This window comes from Adiantum capillus-veneris, chromosome 21, assembly GCF_014529385.1.
Source record: "Adiantum capillus-veneris isolate H3 chromosome 21, ASM1452938v2, whole genome shotgun sequence".
Lineage (NCBI taxonomy): Eukaryota > Viridiplantae > Streptophyta > Polypodiopsida > Polypodiales > Pteridaceae > Adiantum > Adiantum capillus-veneris.
In genome coordinates, this window is record NC_140951.1 from 14,621,949 (window position 1) to 14,645,465 (window position 23,517).

A 23,517-nucleotide genomic window follows, 5' to 3' on the forward strand; every position below is an offset into this window, starting at 1 on the left:
TCCCCTTTATAGGTTGTTGAGAAAGAATCAGAAGTTTCGATGGGAAGAAAAGCACACAAAAGTGATGAGAAAGCTAAAGAAGCTACTTCTTTCATCACCAAACTTGAGAAAGGTAGATTATGCATGTGAGAGAAGAATCATTGTGACAGTGGACACGAGTCCTACAGGGATAGGATGGGCAGTAGGGCAAGATGATGATGAGGGAAAAAGGTATGTGGTGAGATTTGGAGCCAAGATTCTGAGTTCTTGCCAACAAGATTATGCACAAGTAAAAAGGGAACTATGGGGGGTGGTTACAGCATTGAGGTGTGCCAAGGAGTAGTTGAACGGGGCATCAGTGGTTGTGGAAACTGATTGTTTTCCTCTTCTTGGAATGATCACAAACTGTTTGACCCGTGATATTGCAATGCTGCGATGGATAGCCTACATAAAGTCCTTGAATCCTGAGTTCAAGGATATTGCAGGAAAAGACAATCCAATGGTAGATATGTTATCTAGGGCAAGGTATGAAGATGAACAGGACATGATTAGGGAGATGATGTTGGCACAATGTTATACACTATTGATCATGCAAAGAGTAGTCATGCATGTTTTGTGTCTTCACTTGAGTCCTTTTCAGAGGAACTATATGAGGATGAATGGATCTTGATAGGTCGCTACTTAAGTACTCTGCAGAAGTAGGATGATTGGACTGAGCAGGAATTTAAGAGGATAAGAAGAAAAGCATATGGATACTTCTTGAGGGATGGCTACTTAAGGAAGCATCCTAAACAAAGAGATGGAACACCATTGCGCGTAGTATGCGATAAGGTTACTCAACAACAAATCATCAAGGAGTTCCATGGAAGTTTATGGGCAGGACATCAAGGTGTATGGGCAACATTTTCCAAGGTAAAAGAAAGGTATTGGTGGAAAGGGATGTATAAGGATGTGGCTGAGTTTGTGGAGTCTTATGTGACATGCCAAATGTATTCAAATGTACGACATCATGATGGACTACATCCTACTTATCCATTAGCCATGCATTACAAATGGGTTGTGGACTTGGTTACAATGCCTTTGGGACTTTGGAAAATGAGGTATTTGGTGCTTGCAAGAGAAGATTTGTCTAATCAAGTTGAAGGGCGTGCATTGAGGACAAACAGTACACAAGATGTATGTAAATTTCTTCTTGAAGATGTGATTTGTTGCTATGGGTGTGTGGGAAAGATAACTGCAGATAGAGGAGAATTGGATGCTGATGAAGTAAGGGAATTCTTCTCTAGAATGGGCATCAAACTAGCTTTAACTTGTGCTTATAACCGAGAGGGAAATGGCAAAAGTGAAAGAGCGCATCCTCCAATAATCAAAGCTTTAGCTAAGGCTTGTGAAGATAAGCTTGGAGAGTGGCCAAGGTTACTGCCATTTGCATTGTGGGCTGACCGTACAACACATAGTTCAGTCACTGGCTATATGCCTGTTGAATTGATGTATGGTCAAAAACCTGTGATGCCAATTGATGATGTAGTTCTTACATGGAATGTAATGCCATGGGAAGATGGAATGAGTAGAGAAGACCTTCTTGCATTGCGGACACGGCAATTAGAAAGAAGGCCTTAAGACATTGAGCTTGCAAAAGCTCGACTAAAGAAGGCAAGGTTGAAAAACAAAGACAGATTTGACAAGATGCATAGGCTCAGACCAAAAGACATTGAAGAAGTTGATTGGGCGTTGATGTACGATAGTAGCCTTGAAAACCAGCACTCTATAATAAGGAAGCTTGCAAATAAATGGTTTGGTCCTTATGTTGTCAAACATGTGCATGGAAATGCAACTTACACCTTGCGTGAACTGGATGGGACTGAATTGAAAATTACCATTGCAGGAAAAAGAATTAAATTATTCAAAAGAAGAGGGAATGATGATCCATTTGAGGTACAACCAAGTAAAGAGGATGATGAAGCCAACTATATGCAAACTGAGGATGAAAGTGAGAATATGGCGTTTGACCATGAGTTTTAATGCTCTATAAATGTTGTTGTGGCACATACCGAAGGATGTGCAGGTTCAGAGGGGGTGGATTCGTGCCATGGCACCTACATAGTGTGAAATGAAAACATTCACCTCACTCTTGACACTTCTCGATGTATGCAAATAAAAGCAATCATGTACATATTGTGATATATGTTGAAGCGTCTACTGCGGTCATTATCATGTACATACCTATCCGGGGAGTCATGGCACTGGATGTGGCGCATTTTCTTGCTTTTCCACTTGATAAGATGCTTAATTTGGTTTTAGAATGTATATATTTTAAGTGTTTCATGGTGGCACACTCATCTCGCCTATAAAGACTGATGCGGGCAAAAAACTGCCAAAAATAGCAGCTAACAAGCGCCATTGCAAAATTGCATGGAAAGTGACCCAAAATGGTATATTGATGAAAAATGATGCTTATCTATGCTTTCTATGCCTATGCGAGTGATCCCACAAATTTAGGGAATTTTCTAACTCCATTTGGGATTTTTCGCATCAAAAATGGCATTTTTTGGGTCAAAAATGAGCTGAAAATGGCCTAGTTTTGGTCCAAAGTGGAAAAATGGCCTAAAAATTGACACATCAGCTAAAAATGCGGTGGGTAAGAGAGAAAGGTCTGATTTTTACAGAAAAAAACCTGCAATTTTGCTCTAATGTGTAATAGCTTCCATGGTTGCTCAATCTATGTGTGTTGCAGTCCCGCCTCTTCACAATCTTGCATCTGAGCTTGTGAGGGAGTGAATTAGGGTTTCCCCTTATCAAAATTGTGTTTGGGCTTCAACATAGAAGCTCTTAAATCTCTGCAAAATCAGAAAATGGTCGCCAAGAAGGTGGAAGCTCGAACATTCCTTTCAACTGTGTGATGTTACGACTATGTAATTGGGGGCAAGGCTACATGGTACCATGAAAGAGGTTTGGGTTTTTATTGAAATTGTGCTTGTATGAGCATCACGATTTCATGGCTGAAACATTAGTATTTTTCAGTGGTCTTTTTAAGTGAAATTGAATGTGATTTGGTGATCCTCTCATCATACTCTCGACTACAAGAACAAGCAGACTCCAAGCACAATAGGAAAGAGGGTTTGTGACTTTGCTTTCACGAACACTCTTAGATTCTATGTCACCCTTAGAAAGAGGGTTGGTGATTCTCCACAAACGCTTCCTCACAAAGTGTTTGTGACTCTCATCACGAACTCTCAGAGCCAGAGGTTCTGCACCTTCCCAGGTAGACCACACACATTCCGACAGCATCACCTTTTCTCTAACACCTATTGAAAAGGAGCGCATCATGCTCTTAAAGCTTCAATGGTGGGCTAGCAAGATATGGAGGGTGAAAACTCACGCTCACCATGGTGTTATTGTTAGGGTTGGAGCAATTAAGGCTAGGCTAGTTCTTAGAGCAAGAGCATTATGTAGAGTGTATACACAATGATAATAGACTCAAAGTGAAATAAACTCATTAGAGAGAAGCCTCTTAAATAGGCTTAATGCTTTACAACCACTAGACAATGCAACTTAGAGCAAGATTAGGTAGACTGTAGGTCAACACAATGATAGTGGACTCAAAGTGCAATAGATTCATTCGAGAGAAGCCTCTTAAATAGGATTAGTGCTTTACAACCATTGGCTAGTGCCATTGCATCCTCTTGTTATTGGACCATGTCCTCATCTCATTCTTCCTAGGTGGCTAGAGGTTTCCCATACAAGACACAAGTTGGAACACATACCAAGAAAGTGAGTAACTCTGTAAAATAGAGGGGAATTGTACCATATCCTTATATAACCCATAGCCATGCCCTAGGACTTCTATATTATGGAGTCCCTTTCCGCATGGAACTTCTAGTTCTAAGGCTTTGGTTCTTAGCCTTAGAACTTAGGATAGTTCTTAGCTCTCAGTTCTTAGATGTAAGACCCTTGTCTTGACATTACTCCCCCCCTTGTGGAAGAGTTTTCATCATTGAAAAAAAAAGTAGAATGCTAATGTTTTCCCAAGTGGAACCTTCTTTAGGTCTATGATTCCATTTGCCTAAAGTCTAATGGCAAACTTTCTACCGTGTACATAACTCATGAAAATATAAAACTTGTTTCGGCTCATGAAAATATTAGGGAGTTCAATGAAATCAACAAGAACTCCTTGATAGACGACATTATTATGTTCTAGTAAGCATTGTCTTAAATGGCTTACATGAAATATGGATGTATTGCCAACTTCCTCGAGTATTTTGAAAATGGCACAATACTGTAGAGAAAACTAGATGGATGACCAGTTTTCAAACTTTTTGAAGGTTTTGGAACACATAAGAATACCGCTTTTGAACTTTCCTTGAAAGTAAGTTTCCGATGTTTCTCATCAACATCGTTCTTATATTTGTGATTGTCACACATGTTGATGAGCAATGAGCAGCATATCCATAGGGTCCTAATCTTGGATAAAGTCCTTGACCTGCTCAATTTTCTCAATAGCCAGCCCCACTGGAAGTGGTAATGTAGGTTGGAACTGTACGAAAGCATGAAGGGGTAAAACCTCTTCAAAACATGCTGTATAGGAATCTAAGAGAACTCCAAAGTAGGGAGATAAACTTCCCAAATGAGTTTCTTCTTGCTAGTGTATGCTCTTTAGTATATCCTCTAACAGCAGATTAACAATTGTCCCCGTCTATCTCATGATCCACTTAACTGATATTGAGTTGTGTTCCCCATCGTTCAAAAACAACCCTCCCAAAGTGACTGCTAAACCTGGAAACACGATCACTCACAATATTGTTGTGTCAACAATTTGTATAACATATATAAATTTTTAACAAAAAATGTGGTTGACTCTAGAGTTTAGTTAACCTATCAACGAGTACCCATACTGAGTCATGACTTTATTGAGTGATTGGTAGACATGGAATAATTCTATAGAAATACTACACTTATTATGACTAAAAAACTTTAGAAGAGATCAAACGTATAATTTTGTATGTTGTTACGGATATTTGGTGGCTAAACACTCATGCCCATAACACTTATTGGAATGGTTTATTCTCATAGCATACATGAAACTTGAGGAAGTAGATGTGTAAATAACTCTTGTAAATGGAATTGATTTCTTTCCACTTGAACTGTAGTGATGCACACGGAATAAGTACTAGATAGCCTTGTTAAACCCATAATAGAATGTGAGCGTAAACCACATCTAGGTATGAATAATGAAACATTTTCATTGACATGACATAGTCAAACTGCAATGAGTAAAAACCTAAACATTGAAACAAATATTTGTTAATATTGTTTAATAGTACTTGTAACATTAATAAGTCTTACTAGGTATGCAACAATTTCTCACCACTAAAATTGTTCTTGATATTGCATGCTTGAAGTGGTCTAATAAACGGATTTGACCAACGCATTGGGGACTTTGTTGCGATAGGTAATAAGGGAAAGGCATCAATGTTTGTCCCAAATACTCATATTTTCCACATGTGGAATATGTCTCATAAGAAATAAAACATCTGCTAAGTACAAAATCTACTTGTGTGGGGAGGTAAATGGAAACAATTTACGTGAGAAGGACCCTCATAAATCTTGCTCCACACTGGCTAGACTAAACCCCATGAGTTCCTATACCATGTTGCACACCTTGTGACTAACAACATGTGCCAATAGAACCCTACCTTGTGGGCCTATAATTGTTTCAATAGGGAGGGAACCCTAAATTTTATCAAAATTAACACTCAATAGGGAAAGTAACAAGTTGCAAAGGTGGTACCTGGTACACTACCTTCCAAAAAATTTGCTCATACATGACCTTGTCATGGAATATATAGCTCTAAGAGCAACATACAACGTTCTTCCATGTATATACATTTTCCTATTGTATTTTTTATGCATGCCAGTAGTGTAAATTTATAGAGTCTTTATCCATGGGTTAACAATGTAGCTCATAGCTGTACTACCACCATGCAGTTCAATAGAGGAAAAGACATCTGATAGATATGCATCAGTGACAAGTTGGTAAGATTTAAGCTTGTTGCTTGAGTAGTTCTCATGCATTTTAAGAAGCATAAGACCTTAAGAATATGCCTCTATACTAGCATTTGACTTCAAGTAATAATGTTAAAGTACGCAGCTTCGGAGCCAAATTGCAATGGATAACTCAGTGCTCATGCCCATCATTCAATCAAGTTAAAAATAAACATCTGCCTTATTGCCATCCAAAAATCTATGTTTTGATACTTACTTATTATAGGATGTATGAAAGTAAAGTGCCAAACAATAGAAATGAATGCATTGATAAAGAACCACCATATGTATATGCTAAAAGAGGAAGCATATTTTTCAAAACCCTTGCTACATGTTTCTATATATAAACCAATAAATAGGTATATAAGTTTTTGGCACAAAAACTTATGTACCTGAATGGTTATTTGCAGAGTGTCAGGACACCGGCAAAGGCCAGACTATACAAGGGCAAGGCCGGGCTAGGCGGTGTGGAAAGGGAGTCCAACTAGGGCAATGGGCCAGGGGCTATGCTATATAGTGGGTGGTTGGGTCGTGGGCTCCTAGGTTCTAGTTCCCCTTGTCTACCATTGGTATCAAAAGCTTGGTTCTTTTTTGGGAAAGGCACAGCCGTGGAGGAGGGGAGCCACAGAACCTTGCATGAGCAAGTTGCATGTCGGGGTCACCAAGTTGTGGAACACCTCTCCTGTGAGGAGGACAACAGGCAAGCAGTCCGTGGGCAACCCCCCTTGCAAGGAGGAGCCACCATGGCGGACCTGCATCAAAATCGCCCCTCATGGGCTCTACGGCTGCGCACCGGGCGGGGGAGCACTTCACAACCTTGGGTCAAGCCCCTAGCTCACCTCAGTGGCCCCCATGGCGGGTTTCCTTGCTCGCGTGCTGCTCTGAGCGGCCATAGCCACTGTGTGCTTGTCTATTTCCCACTACACGGGCGCCCAACCCCCTTGGGGGTTAGTGGCCACACCCTATTTTCAACAACAAGGGGCGGTGCCCACAGTGGGGTACCCCACCCCCTTCCTCGTGTGCGGATTCGGCAAGGTCCGGAACGGTGCAGCATCTCGACAAGGTCGGCACAACCTTCGAGCGCCAAATTCTCAGCGTATTATCGACAGAAACTCAGAGATTTAAGAAAACCATTCCGACGGGAGTTCAAAGTACAATTACCTTTCAAAATCAATTAACGATTCCAAGTATAATTGATTCGGCTACCAAGGAATTGCCGAATTCCTATACGGTGGACAATTCGAATTGATTTCCACCGGGATACTATCGATTTTGACGGAATTAGCAAGGCTAATTACACTTTGCGAGTGCTCTCAATCTCAGGTATTTTTTCTGACTACTCCTTGCACAGCACTGTGTCGCCATGGATTCGGATATCAATATGACATTTGATTTTGAGCAAAGTACGCCTGATCCTGTCAATGATGGCCTGCGACCGGATCCTCTCAAGGAGAGTACCCGCGATGCTACGGCAGGTGATGACACTTACGAATTGCTCGATATTTTAGAATTTTGTGCACGTCAAACACGCATGAGAGTCATGGATGAAAATCTTAAAGCTTTAAATGCAAATGTTACTAAACTATCCACATTAGTAATTCAATTAATGCAACAGCAGTCCAAGGGTCTTGCTGACACGCACATGCATGAGCACGTTGCTACAAGGGCAAGGCCCAAATGCTAATACGTTGCTTACTCTCACTGCAGAAGAGGTGGATGAATTGTTGAAAAACACCAAACCATCGATTTTTAAGGGACAAGACCGAGACCGCAATAAGGATGCAGTGAATATCTTTCTCAACAAGTGGGATGGAATTCACGCCTTACGGCGTACTCCGAACGCGGTCAGAGATCTGCAAACGAGCTTAACTCTAGAAGGCAAGGCCTACAAATGGTAAATGTCTCTCAAGGAGAAGAACGTCATACCACAGAGTTCGGTAGCTTTTGAAGCTATGTTTAGCAAAGAATTTTTGCCAACAAATGAGGCAAATCGGAATTGGACGGCTTGGGACACATGTTCCATGCGCCAATACCCATCATTGCTTGAATATATCTCTCACTATTGGGATGTTATCCTCAAATTGGAAGGCTTAGATAACTTTCAACAAGTACCGGGGTTTGTACAAGGTCTAACACCAGAGCTTAAGAAGTACGTCAAGACCCAAGATCCTAAAACACTTGAGTAAGGCATAGTAAAAGCACATATTCATGATGATCCAGATGAAAATAAAGCACATAATAGTCACGTGCTTGCTAATACACACGGTAATACACGCACTCGGTATGGGCACAATAAAAGAAAATTTATAGCTGCCAATTCAGATGGATCTAAAAAACCCAAGGGGTCCAGGAGTCCTCTCTCTCCTAAGGACTTTGATAAAGCTAAGAAAGAAAAATTACGTTTTCAATGTTTAGGAAGCAGTCATGGAAAAAAGGATTGTCCCAGGGGCAAATCTGCTGCTCATGGCAAGGAGAAAGCAGTGCACACGGTGCAATTGCTACCTCTTGAGTCTTCCTCACGCTTCTCTACAGTGGAAGTAACACACACAGAGGTGGTACATAAATGTTGTCCCACAACTTCCATGTGGCAACAAACCTTTGGACCACATGAGTTAGTATGTATGCATGGATCTTTGCAAGGCCACAAGGTGTGCATCTTGGTAGATGATGGTGCTACTCACAATTTCATCAATTATGGATTGGTGAAAAAACTCAAATTGCCTCAAACTCCGAGTACCCACCGCTACAAGGTAGCAATGATGAATGGACATGATACCGAAATCTGGGATACTCAATGTCGAGATGTTCCGTTGGAAGTACAAGGTTACTCCACATGCTTGGATTTTCAGGTTATGAACATGGAAAGGGCAGATGTGGTTCTTGGTAGGGAGTGGTTTCATAGCTTAGGACCATCACTGAAGCGTAGCTATGAGCACAACAGCTTGATGTTTGAATCCCATGGTGCACATGTGTTGTTTTTAGGAGAGAAGGATATACCTTCATCACCATTGATTTGTACTGCTGAGCTTATGCAGCTCGTTTTTTATAATGAAATAGATCAAGTTTTCTTGTGTTACTCACTGTCTCATTTTCTTTCTAACATGAATCTGTTGAACAATTCCTCAATGCCGCATGCTTCTCTCTCATCTCTTCCACCAATGGCTAATTCTAAACAAGGAAACGTTGCTAGTGAGTTACAAAAATTACTAAAGGAATTTCAAAATGTTTTTCCTAATGATTTTCCACCAGGATTATCGCCGACACGATCGGTGCAACATAGCATCGACGTGGCTGCAGCTGTAAACCTGTCCAGTAAACCGCCTTACCATATGAGTTATTTTGAAGCTACTGAGGTGGAACGTCAGCTTGCTGACTACCTTAGCAGAGGTACATAAAACCCAGTTCTTCACCATGGGCCTCTCCTATCCTATTAGTGAAGAAAAAAGACGGCAGTATGTGCATGTGCGTAGACTGCCGTGGCTTAAATGCGGTTACGGTTAAGAACAAATACCCATTTCCCCGAGTAGATGAGTAGTTTGACAAACTCACTCATGCTCGCATTTTTTTGAAAATAGACTTGCGGTCAGGATATCACCAAATCCGTATTCGACTTGCCGATATACCCAAAACTGCATTCCGAACATGGTTTGGACACTACTAGTTCTTGGTGATGCCCTCTGGGTTAACCAATGTGCCCGCAACATTCATGACACTTATGGGTAGTGTCTTGAATCCATACTTGGACAAATTTGTCATTGTTTTCCTCGATGACATTCTAGTCTATAGTGCTTCTGAAGAAGAACACTAACAACATCTCAAGCAGGTAATTGAATTGTTACGAACAAACAAATTATATGCCAAGGAATCTAAGTGTGATTTTCTACGAGAAAAAATTCACTATTTAGGGCATGTTATTTCAGCTAATGGGCTATATATGGATCAATCCAAAGTGGATACCATCCGGAAATGGCCTTCTCCTAAAAATCTAGAAGAGTTACAGATTTTTTTGGGATTTGCGGGTTTTTACCGAAGGTTCATTAAAAACTATGCTAATATTGTTGTTCCCATGACGGATCAACTAAAAGGCAAAGGCAAAGCTTTTCAATGGGGATCCGTCCACCAGCACAGTTTTGATACGCTCAAGGATGCATTAGCTACAGCTCCCATACTAGCTATTGTAGATCCTTTGAAACCATTCATTCTGGAAACGGATGCCAGTGACCGTGCTATTGGAGCAGTCCTGTTACAAGACGGACGACCGATTGCATTTGAAAGCGAGAAGCTTGATGCAGCTCAGCAGAACTACTCTACTTATGAGCGCGAACTCTATGCTATAGTGTCTACCTTAAAAACATGGCGGCATTATCTATATGGTGCTCAGTTTGAGATTGTGCTTGACCATGAAAGCATCAAATGGTTTACACAACAAACGGATTTGAAGGCTCGTAAAGCCAGGTGGGCCGAGATTCTTCAGGAATATGATGCCAAGCTAAGGTATCGTGAAGATCGATACAATGTGGTGGTTGACGCTCTAAGTCATATGCCGGAGATCAATTCTCTCTTGTTCACGGAACTTTGTAGTGAACTTTTGGATTCTCTCAAAGTCAAATATGAGCATGATGAAGCATATTCCAAAGTGTGGAGCCATGTTCAAATGAGGGATCCTTCTCACTCCAATGATGGTAGTGTAACATTAACCTCCACACCTAGTTCTCCTCTATCGAATGACAAACTACAGCGATGGAAGCATTTCACCATCGACAATGGGTACCTACTCCATAAGGGGAGAGTTTGTATACCGACGGACACAGACATTCAGCACCAAATTCTTTATGAATGTCATGATAGTCCAAGTGTAGGGCACCCGGGTATTAGAAGAACTTATGCTCTTGTACGACGATAGTTTTACTGGCCAGGTATACATGGCTTTGTTGAATCTTATGTCTTGCATTGCCAAAAATGTCAAGTTAACAAAGCAGAGTGCCTGAAAGCTGGAGGACTCTTACATCCTTTGGATATTCCCAATGGAAAATGGAAAAGAATCTCTATGGACTTTATTGTGGGTTTACCAACCACTCTACTGTTAAGTATGGAGCCTGATTTACCCTTGTAATTTTCTGTGGTAAAAGCGCACATTTGTAAGGCCCCCATTATGAGGAAAAGCCATCGTGCGTGAAGGAAAATCACTCACCGGAAACCAAAATTTTCATGGACAAGAATCAAGGGCAACTTTAGAGGCCTCAGGGGCGGAGGCCCCCGAGACTTTTTTTTTTGCCGGAATATTATGGCCGGACGGGGACGGTGGCCGGAAAGTGGTCGAAAAACAACCGGTTGGTTGGTCGGTGGCCGGTAGTCAATGGCCGATGGCCGGTGGTCGGAAGTCAATGGCCGGTGGCCGGTAGTCAATGGCCGATGGTCGGTGGTCGGAAGTCAATGGCCGGTGGCCGGTGGCCGAATTCAAAAGCGGACTTGTCTTCTCAAGGGCGGCCACACATGGGCAGATTGGAGGGTCCGATTTGGACTTATTCACATAAGGGCGGCTACACATGGCTACCTCTCATAAGAGAGGGCAGCCCTTTTGGCCTATAAAAGAAGGCCATTTCTACACACATTTCATAGTGTGAAGTTGATGCAACAAGGTGAGTGTGAGGTGGTGAGAGTGAAGCAAGGCGGGAGCTCTATCAAGGGTTTAACCCCTTTGTAAACTACTTCTTCTTTTGAAGTGCTAAAGCCATTGAGTGGCTGCTTTCCCGTGGACGTAGCCCACATTGGGTGAACCACGTATATCGTGTGTACTCTCTCTCTCTCTCTCTCTACTCTATAATCTCTTGTGTGTGAAATCTATCTCTCTCCATTAAGTAATCTACTCAATTATCTATTTAGCTACGTCTTATTTCCTAACATCTACGAGGTCATGACTCGGTATGGGTGGTGGTAGACCGATTGAATAAACTATATAAGTTTATTCCAACCAAATCAACGGTTAAGACACCAAAATTAGCCAAGTTATTTGTGGAAAATCTATACAAATTGTATGGTTTGCCAAGTAACATTGTCAGCGACCGTGATCCCAAGTTTAACAGTCACTTTTGGAGAGCTGTGTTTAAATGATTAGGTACACAACTAAACCTCATTATAGTCGATCATCCAGAAATAGATGGCCAGACTAAACGAGTTAACCAGGTGCTAGAGGATATGCTAAGAGCATACGTCAGCAAAAGCCAGTCAGACTAGGAAGAATACTTACCTATTCTCGAGTTTGTCTGCAACAGTGCTAAGCATGTCACAACGGGATTTAGTCCTTTCATGCTCATGTATGGGTTTCAACCTAGGTCACCAGTTATGGTGGGGTTGGCAACCAAAAAACTCTAACAGGTTAAGGATTTTCTCCAAGACCACATGGATATGCTGAAACTTGCTCGTCAGAATATCCAACAAGCACAGGATCGGTATAAGAAGTACGCTGATGAAAAATGTCGGCAAGTTACCTTCAAAGAAGGAGAGGAAGTATTTTTATGTGTGCCAGAACATTCAGAAAGTCTGAAAACTGGGTGCCAACACCTAAATTATCTCCCCGATATTGTGGGCCTTTCAAAATACTCAAGCGAGTAGGTGATCGTGCCTACAAATTATTGCTACCTTCACATTCTCGTATTCATCTGGTGTTTCATGTAAGCCGTTTACGTAAGCGGTTACATGGGGACGACAATGTCATTGACCAACAGATTTTGGTTGATTTCATTGAACCTCCTACCTTATCGCATGAACCTAAATGTGTTCTCAATTATCATGAGTTGCGTACACGTCATCATGTACGTCAACAAGCCTTAAAGTGGAAAGACCCGACCTGAGGAAGGTGCCACTTGGGAAAACATTAGTGTTCTTAAGAAGAAGTTCCCCACTTTTGTTTTCGAGGACAAAAACTCTTCTTAAGGGGGGAGTAATATCAGGACACCAGCAAGGCCGGACTAGAGAAGGGCAAGGCCGGGCGAGGCAGTGTGGAAAGGGAGTCCAACAAGGGCAAAGGGCGAGGGGCTATGCTATATAGTGGGTGGTTGGGTGGTGGACTCCTAGGTTCTAGTTCCCCTTGTCTAACACAGAGGAAAATTTGAAACTTATTAAATGCATCTTTGGAGGTTTCACTAATGAATATTTTGCTGACCAAGCACATGAGGACAATTTTTTGTTTGATGCAGTCCCAAACAATTGACACAAAAATTTTGCATCTTTGCATTTTTAAAATCTATGGATGATAATCCCCTCTTTGCCACGTTTGTCAAAATCGAAACAACTGATGTAGGGGTGACTTTCTATTGTTTTGAACTTGGATGGATAATTCTACCCCTGATAATGTCTGGCTCTTCTTTTGTGAGGAGGTTAATATTTTGTTAAGTGCATCCACTCAATTGAATAATAAAGAGACACAGACTACCAACTTACTAGTAAGATATTCTTCTGCTTCAAATAGACCACTGTCATCTTCTAAAATAGCCAACATTGATCCCAAAATAAAAATAATGATCTTTGAGAAGCTCCACATCTAGGAGATCCATGTCAACAAGGCTAAAATCTAAATCCATGATGAAAAATAAAAGTACCTTGTATAAGAATCCATGAAGAGAAGAGAGGTACCTTGTATAAGAACTACTTTGCAAAGCCTTGTCGATAGAGAGAAAACAAGTAAATGGAATTTGATTAGCCTTGCCAAATCTAATTCCTATGCCATTAACCGTTGGTGTAGCCAAAGTGTGTCGACCCTAGTAGAGGGCGTAGGCAGTGATGTGGTGTAGACATGGGTGATAAAGCGAATACGAAGGCCCATTACAAGCAAAGAGATCCAGGAACTGTATGCTTTATGTGGTTATGAAGGCCCAAGCATAGAGATTTCATGCTTGAAGGAAAGGTTTTTACATGTGAAAAGGCTCTTAGGACATGCAAGGAAACTTGGGTAGAGGAAGACATGTGGTTGGTGGAAAAAAGAAAAGTGTGTGAGAGACTTCACACCTCTGCATTAGGGAGGCCGAAAAGTCTTAGTCTGTAAAATTTTTGCAAATTGATTTTTTGCAAAAACAGACCTCTCGTGATCAAGGAAAACGGCATTTTAAGCATTTTTGCATCTCACGCACAGGGGTTATTTCTGCATCGATTAGGAGAAATTTAAGTTTTCATACTCTACTGTGTTTGGGGGGTTACAGATAGAACAGAGAAGGAGAGAGCTTTGGTTATTGTATGCTCCACCATAACCCATCAATTGAAGAAGAAGCAAGCTCTAATTTTGCTGCTTTCGATGTTGTTCCCCCTCCCCTTTCTTCTCTTCTGCTCTGTTGCGCGGTGTTTCTGAGTGTGAGTAGGCAGGTGTGCCCCCTGAGGGTGTGATGTGCACACACACACACAGAGAGAGAGAGAGAGAGAGAGGTGATTGTGTGTAAGGGAAGCAAGGAATTGACGTGTTTATGGGTGTGAGATAGATGGTGGTCCACGTGAGTGTGTGTGCATTGATTTGGGTGTAATTGCGAGTTCGTTTGAGAAAAGTATGTGTGTGTGTATGATTGTGTGTGGATAGGGGTGCATCAGAATCCCAGAGCTATAGAGAGGCAAACATTGTGTGTGCTGGGTGTGTTCCCCCTTTCCACCGTGTCATGATCAATTCCGATGCCCAAAAATTCTTGAGGGAAAATTTGATGCCAAAATTCATTAGTAGGCATAGAGAGAGAGAGAGAGATAGATAGATTTTCATCCATCTATCTACCTCTCTCTCTCTCTACACACCTAATCTCTACCTAATCTACCCACCTCTACTTCTCTACCTAATCAACCTCTTTTTTCTCTCTCTACCTAATCTCATTATCTAGCTATCTACCTAATCTAACTATCTCTACCTCTACCTAATCTCTATCTCACTTCTCTCTCCACCTACTCTATCTAATCTCTACACTCTTTCTCTATCTACTCTAACTACACTCTCCCTCTATCTACTCTATCTAATCTCTACACTCTCCCTCTATTCTTTCTTTTTTCGTCTTTATACTCTCTTTTCCTCTTTGTACACACTCTCTTTCTCTCTCTCTCGACACCCTCTATCCCTCTTTTCCTCTCTCTAATCTCTTTTTTCTCTCTCCACCTAATCTCATTATCTAGCTATCTACCTAATCTAACTATCTCTACCTCTACCTAATCTCTATCTCACTTCTCTCTCCACCTACTCTATCTAATCTCTGCACTCTCCCTCTATCTAATCTCTACACTCTCCCTCTATCTACTCTAACTACACCTCTCTCTCTATCCCTTAATCTCTACTCTCTATCTAATCTCTATTGCTACCCTTTCTCAAATCTCTCTATCCCTTCATCTCTATCTCCACCCTCTCCCTACTCTCTCTAACCATCTCTCTCTATTCTCTCTCTACAACCTCTATGTAGCCTATCTCTACTCTCTCTCTCTCTCTCTCTCTCTCTCTCTCTCTCTCTCTCTCTCTCTCTCTCTCTCTCTCTCTCTCTCTCTCTCTCTCTCTCTCTCTCTCTCTCTCTCTCTCTCTCTTTTCCACTCTCTAATTTAACATACACAAAATTAACACTTTTCTCTCTCTAGTCACTCTTTAACCTTTCTTTCTCATTTTTCTTTTTTAATATCCAACCTCTTTTTCAAATTTGAAATTTTCTTTTCTTAACATTTAATGCCTGATTTGTAACTTTCCTCACCCAAAACCGTGGAACCCACCATTCGACTTGCTTTTTTGGCGATAGAGCTTTGAGACATAGGTGGAGTGCCTTTAGGCCATCTCTACTATTTGCAAGATAATCGACACCCGATCTAGCAGAGGAGAGGTGTGTGGCTTCCTCCAGGCCCTCCTTCTAGCAAAGGTGGGAAATATCATCGATGTTTAGCTTCTCGGGTGCGGCTACTACCAGGTAGTGTTTGAGACCTTTGAGATGGCATCCAAGGTCATTGAGATGAGCCCCTTGGCCACCCGTGCGGTTAGAACTCGTTTTATTATAGTGGCACCATGGTTTTGATCCGTCGGCAAACCGATGTTCTTGTCGAGGAGGTAGCCCTATCTATTTTGATCTGCTTTCCCAGCTGGAGGAGAGAGTACCTCTAACTGCTTTTTAGGATAGCTTTTGAGATTGGGATCGTTTTGGAGACACCATGCACGACAACTTCTATTGATATTAAGGCAACATGCATACGTACGATACACGTTCTGGTTCGAGATACCCACACCCTTTTGAAGGTCATTCTACTACCTCAAGAGAGTGGTGGTGGGATCCACAAGAGCGTGGAGTATTCGGGCTCCCAAATCAATGCTTCATTTGCAGACAGAAGGGCCATCTTACAAAGGCATGTGAACAAAGGAGACCCTCACCCACAACACAAACCTAGCGTAATAAGGCTGGTCAGGCTCCACAAGCAGAGATGTAGGGCACACAAGCGGGTACCTCGTTTGAGGTAGGTTCCCAAGCAGGACGAGCTGACAACAGGTTCATGACTGTCAATGCCAAGAATTGATACGCTAGTTTGGCACCCTTATTTTGGCATCAATAGTCTCTCCCCCTCCTCCCCCATCTATCATCCTGACTTCTCCGCCTCCACCAACACCCACTCCACCTACCCGCTCCGCCTCTCCCACCCCCAGATATTCCCCCCGCTCCATCACTTTTCTCCACCCACACCGTGCCGCTGGCCGAGGGAGTAGGTCACTCTTTAGCAGCTCAGAGGTCTCGTGGCAATGCATTTTCCCCATGAGCCACTTGGCACGAGAAGAGCAGCTTTACCTATAGGTGCCTTGTTGGTGCAATCAGTGTATTTGGGAGAAGTCTCTCTGGGGTTGATGCGACTTATTTGACTATGACCTACACGTGTTTGTGGTGACTCTTCTCCCGACCTTGAAGCAGCTTGATTTAGAGTCCATGTAGTGTTTTTAGCAGCCAGGGTGACAAAGGTCCTAGACACAGTGGCTTTTTGGCTTCTCTTTCCCATTGTGCGGTAGGGATCAGATCAAGTGGACTCTGCATATAGTGCTCGACTATCTCCATGAATAGGCTCACAAGTTCTATCACCACACGAGAGACTTGGGGGTGATAGACTTGATAGAGACTCTTGACCATTGGTGAAACCACTAGATACATCAGGATGTAGACACATTGTGGTACACTTCTTTGCAGATAGTCAAAGTGCACCCTGCTATGTATATTCAGGAGGATTCGCTTTCTCGAGGTCACTCAGATGTGGATTACTCCCCATCCAAGCTCGCCTTGAAGATTGTGAGATTGGCTACGATGGTAGCATTGGCTTTCTGTCACTGACCCGATGAGGATAGTCTCATGGAATGTGCAGGGACTACATGGACCTTAGTTTGTACATCAGAGAGTTTGAATCAGACAAGAGCTCCAAGGATGCCTTGTGGGAGGTGCGATTGATATGCATATTCGCCTAGAGCATCATTTGTATGAGAGTCATACATACACTGTGGATAGATCTTGTGTGGTGGCTATGAAAGATTTTGGTCAGCTTCTTTTGCGCTTGGCGGCATTCAAGGAGGTTTATGTATAATTGTTAGCAGTGGCTAACACATGCTACACCGAATATGCATCAAGCAGGAGATATGCTATGATTGTGCATAATATTTTCAAGTCACTTTGTATAAGTTTTGGGCTCATTGGGAGTTCCAAAGTTGTATATGCTAGGTAGAGGGCTCAAACTTAAACCCATAGCAGAAGGGATTGTGGTGAAAGCCTTTAAAAGGAAGCCTTTATGCAAGGAGGCTTCATTCTTGAGGATCCACTTTTGAGAGCTCCCTCTCTCTTGAGTGTTCACTCTATGGCCTAGCCTTGAGCTAAATGCCCATGCTTAAGAAGCTAGGACTAATCCATTGTAATTAGAGTAAGCTCTTCTTGATTAATTTATTTTTTATTTTCTCATTAGTCTACTTCTTCTCTAAATTTCATTATGTCATGAAGTAGTATTACACTCTCATTATTCTAGATTTGAGAGAGGTATGTACTTCTTGCTATTAACCACTCCTATTCTTCTATAAGCATTCGATTTGTGAGATTTAGCATCACTAATTATGTTGATTAAGTTGGGTATTAATCTTGTAATTAGTATGTGTGCCCTATTGTTTGCTTGTGTCTAGATAGGTTTTATGAAACTCTAGCACTATTCACCTCGTGTGTGTAGCTATTAATGAAGTTCCATGATTGGCATGTGGTGTTTGGAGAGACCAACACCGATGTAATTAGTGTGTGCTTATCATTAGTGTGCTTGGGTTTCTAGTCTATGGTAAGTCAGACTTTGGTGGACTTGATGTGTGTAAGAGTTGATTGATTAGTGATTAGAGTATGTTTAGAGTTAGTCTTGCCATGGCTAATCTCTACTTGCAATGGAGAGGTGATCTCTTGAATCCTCTATTTCTATTCATTCGATGCTCGTGCTTCCATGCACTAGCCGGGTTGCCGATCCATGGAGTTAATAATTTTGCGTGGGTTGCAATTAGGTCATGCTACAATGCCTCCCAACATTTGGCGTCGTTGCTGGGGATCCATAACCTGATGTTTAGAATAGAGTAATTTTCCTACTAATTTCTTGGTTTTTGAGTGTATGTAACTCAATTTTGATTTGATTTGATGATGTTTGTGCAAGAAATTGAAGCTAATGTTGAGTTATGAATACCCCAAACCCCCAATTTCACTAATTTCATACTAACTCTTGCTAATTTCGCTTCATTTCCATGCTAATTGTACTAATTTTATGCTAATTTTTACTAACCTTGCTAACCTAACCACTAACATTTGAAGTGTAAAGTATGTTAAATCCCACTCTAATCAAGTTAATTATGCTAATCTATGCCTAATTTGATGATTTGAGTGTTTGATTTTTGGCCTCTAATGGTCAATTTTGGAGCCGATTTGATGGTGCACACGCTTGTGTGTGCAATGATGCATCTTTTCATGGAGCAAAGGAATAGCTTGGAGTGTGATTACAATGTAAGTGCACTCACTTGCTCATGTCAATTCTGGATTGATTGATGTGGTTCAATATTGTTAATTATTTGTTAAAATTAGGTGTGTAATTCAGTTGACCTACACTTTGCACCTAATTTGATACACTTGGAATGAAATTGATAGTCAAATTTTGACTAATGAACTTTGTATGTATCAAAGTAATGCTTAATTCTCATCAAGAATTCATGTGTGTGCATAAAAATCATTGTGTGTGTAATGCACCAAAGAGGGGAAAAAACTGTCAAAAAATTCAAGCGTGTGTGCACCTAATCTTGAGTGTTTGCATGCATAGAAATTGATAAAATTGATGATACATTAGTATGCAATCATGTAATTGATGAGTATGCCCCAAAATTGTGACTAATGAATTTTGGTGTCCCAATTGACCACTTGATTTTCAATGATTGATGGTCAATTGGGACACCAAAAAATTTTTTTATTGTGAAATGTGCATGAAAAGTGTGTGCAATCATTATGTGTAATCTTAAATGCATTGCCAATTGAACCAAATTTGATCATTTGTGCTTAATTTTTGAGTGTGTGCATTGCTTGATTGGGTAAAAATAGTGCTAATTTTATAGAAATTAAGCATGCATGCATCCACTTATGCTTGATTGAGTTTGCGATTTGAGAATTTCAATGTGTAATTGATGGATTAATTGCATAAATTTTTGGCCTAAATTTGGGTGTGTGTGCCTACTCAATGGCATGTGCAGTCCGGTGCTTGAATGATTAATTGGTATTTTTTACCAATTATGATGATTAATTTGGCCAAATAGTTGATGTATGTGTCACAAAAGTGGCTTGACGATTGAGATAGATCACACAATTGGTACTCAATTATGTTTATTTATAGTGTATTTCCATGCTAATGATGAACATGGAAAAAATGCACTAATGTGTGTGCCTAGCCAATGGCATGATCTATCCAATGGGAAATGAATAATTGGTGTTCAACACTCATAATGATTATTGGATCTAAAAATTGACATGTATGAGATTGATTGATTTGATGATTTGAGAGGAATGACTCAATTGCGCATAATTGAGAATGATTTTATGTATTGCCATTGAGTTGTATGCCAATTCGATTGGATATGGTAAAAAAGTCATCAAATTGTGCATTTACGAGTTGCCATAATCATGAGCATGTAGCCATGCAAACCAAAATGACAAGCCAATTTGGTTTGAATGATTAGGGTTTTTGAATATGAGAAATTCATATTGCAATGATTACGATCAATTTTACAATGGTCAATGAGAGAACATATGCGATGGTATTGCTTAAGGGTGTGCTCAAATGATTAGCATTTTGCATTGATTTGGACTTGAAACTTGATTATTTGTGCGCACGTGAATCCAATTTAGAAGCATGTGTCCAAGCAAGCAGGTGATTGAAGCAAATGAGAGCTTGAGTTATCATGTGCATGTGGTTAAATTTTGGAAAATTGTGAGCTGTGATCGGAGGAATTAAAACCAGCATGAACATAAGTGCTAAGTATCGATACACATTTGAGTGGCCTTATATGTTCATCATCAATGAATGATTTGTGAACATTGCAAATAAAATTTGATCGTTTTTTATGATTGTGTGTGCAATGTTTAAATCATTAATGAATGTGGCCGATCTTGTGACAGACAGATAAACAAGCTATCACTTTCTCTCTTTCGTTACACATCAACGTGAACATCCCTTTAAGGATATTTTTTTTGAATCAAATGAAAAGCTTGTACCCACTTGCCCTCCCCCTTCAGCATGCTCTGACCTACCCGTGACCTGCCATACCCCCAGAATTTTCAGATGCGCTCGCCATTGCAAATACACACTCACACCTTACTGTGGAAACCTTCTCTTGAGGTAGTTTTCAAAAATAAAAATGATGAATGTGTGCCTGAGTCTTGGTGCTACATACCCACACACCCATTTTCCCCAGATTGACTAATTTCTATGTACTAATTGGACACTAATGTGTTTGATCTTTTTTATTATAACTCTTAATGAAGTAGGATTTCTTTATGATGGTTATCACTGGACAGGATAATGACCTTTTTATAGCACTTATGTGTTTTGAATTCTTGTGCTTGCTTATGAATTTTTGGCATAGACTTATATATTCTACCAGTGCTTGATTACTTGATCTAACATGGTCTACTTAAGGTGTTTCTCATATGGGCTATCTTGGATGAGATAGGTAGATCTCACACTAAATGGTTTGCAGTATGTTGGCTTTATGAAGGCTTTGTCTCTCCTAAGTTTTTGACTATGAGCATAGTCTCTTCATTGGCTTTAACTCATGGAGAACCTAAGTTGTAGACTATGCATTAGTTTCCAATTTATTCAAAAATGATAATCTAAAAGTAACTTACATGAAGCACTAAATATAGAGATGATCAAATGAAATTTACTCCTCGAGTATCACTTGGTACTTCAAAATCTTTTACTGACGAGTGTGTCATACCCTGAAGTAAGTAAAGGAGTTTATATAAGCTTAAAGAATTGGATCATTTTTTTACACATTATAGGATTGTAGCTAGTCTAATCATTTTAAGTTTGACCTTAATAACAACTGATAGGTTCTTTGACACGTGTTATAACCAACCCCCGAGCTTGCTAAGGCGAGATTTGAGGCCATGGGTTTCTTCCATGACATAATCGAGGGCTGCTTCGCAGTTGCTCCATTTGATCAGATTTGCTTGGAGTAGCTAGGATAGCGGTGAAGCAGGGCCGTGTTCTCGCGGGAGTCCTTGGCATGTTCCCCTTGGATGTCTTGCTTCTAGTTGACTATGCTTATCATGTCACAGTGCATCAGAACTTTCTTGTCTCTTCGTGACTCTCTTAAGGGAGGTCAAATTTAATCTTGTTGTAGCAGGCTCCAAATTTGGGCTTGAGCTTAGATGGAGGATGAGGCTGCACCTTGGGACTACCCCACATGGTTGCCCCTTGCCTAGAGGAGACTATGGAGAAGAAATCTAGGATTGTGAGCTAGAGAGAGAGAGAGAGAGAGAGACCTTTCCACCAAAAAATTCATGCGATTGGCTACAAAAATGGCAACTACACAATGGCTAAAACAAATGTAGACATTACGAATTTCAATAATTTTAATTAAAACAATTAAAATGTAGAAATTATTGTTAACAAAACTTTATCGTGTGTCTATATGCTTGTAATGAGTATGTGATGTGTATGGATCTTATTGTTGCATATAAAAACTTACATTGCATGTGCATGATTGCATGTCTTGTGGTGTATACACATCAAAAATGCATTATACAAGAGTCAAGGTGCCCACAAAAAAACTCTCACTTGCATTGCACATTGTAAATACCTTGAACCTACCTCATGTGTTCTAGCATCGATGTTTATTTTATATGTTTGTATACCGCAATGTGTGTACATGGTGACTTTGTGTGACAATTGGACACACCATAGTTTATTGTGATTCCTAGGATAGCATAGACGCATCTAGGGCATGAAAACATCTAAAGTGACCTCTGCAAAGATATGCTGAGGGGAATATGAAATTGTACATTTGGTTTTTTCCATTGACCAACCATAATTCCATTGAACTCTTTCGACATATACTCCCCCCCTCGATCAAAACAGAGGATGCCACACTACAACTAGACTTGTTTTCACTCATAAGAAAAAAATTCTACAAGCACATAAATATGTATTGAGCTTATAAACCCATGAAAGAAAGTACCAAATTCCAAAATGGTATCACCAAAATTGAGATAATGCATAATACATCTACCATCCACAAATTTGACTACAAGAATGTGAGTGTGTGATGCATGTGTGTGTGATGCATGAAGGGGAAGAGGAGAGACACTCTATGTGGACAGAGAATAGAGAAGAAAGCTATATCTCCTTATTATATTATGTTTATAGAGAATAAGGGTTAGTGTGGTTAGTGGATGGTCCAACACCAAACGTCCGACTCTGGGCAAAGGCACAACTACCTTTAACCCCAACAAACTCCCACTTAAAGGTGAATGTGCCAATGTGCCTTTGCCTTCAACATCCATCACGGGGCAAAGACACAGCTATCTTTAACCCCACTTAAAGGTGAATCCAATAAGTGGATCCTACTAGCTAAACTACTAGTATGTACAAGGTAAGACATACCTTCCTTTAGCCCCAACAACCTCCCACTTAAAGGTGAAGCCGATAAGTGGATCCTACTAGCTAAACTACTAGTATGTACAAGGTAAGAGACTCTCACCCTATGCCCACTGGCTCACTCACTTGACCTACATGCAGTTGCATCGGCTCTAGTGATAGGCAAGCGTGCAAACACAAGCTAGAACCTGCATGCAAATCCCACAAACATCTTTTTATGACCTGCATGGCTCCACAAAGCGTCATGCTAGCATCAATCATCATAAAATTGACAATACATGTTGCAAATACTCCCATTGTAACTGCTAAGTCGGGCCTCGACACTAACAGGTCGAACATGAGATGCCCAAAAAATTATGAAATCTCTGCTAG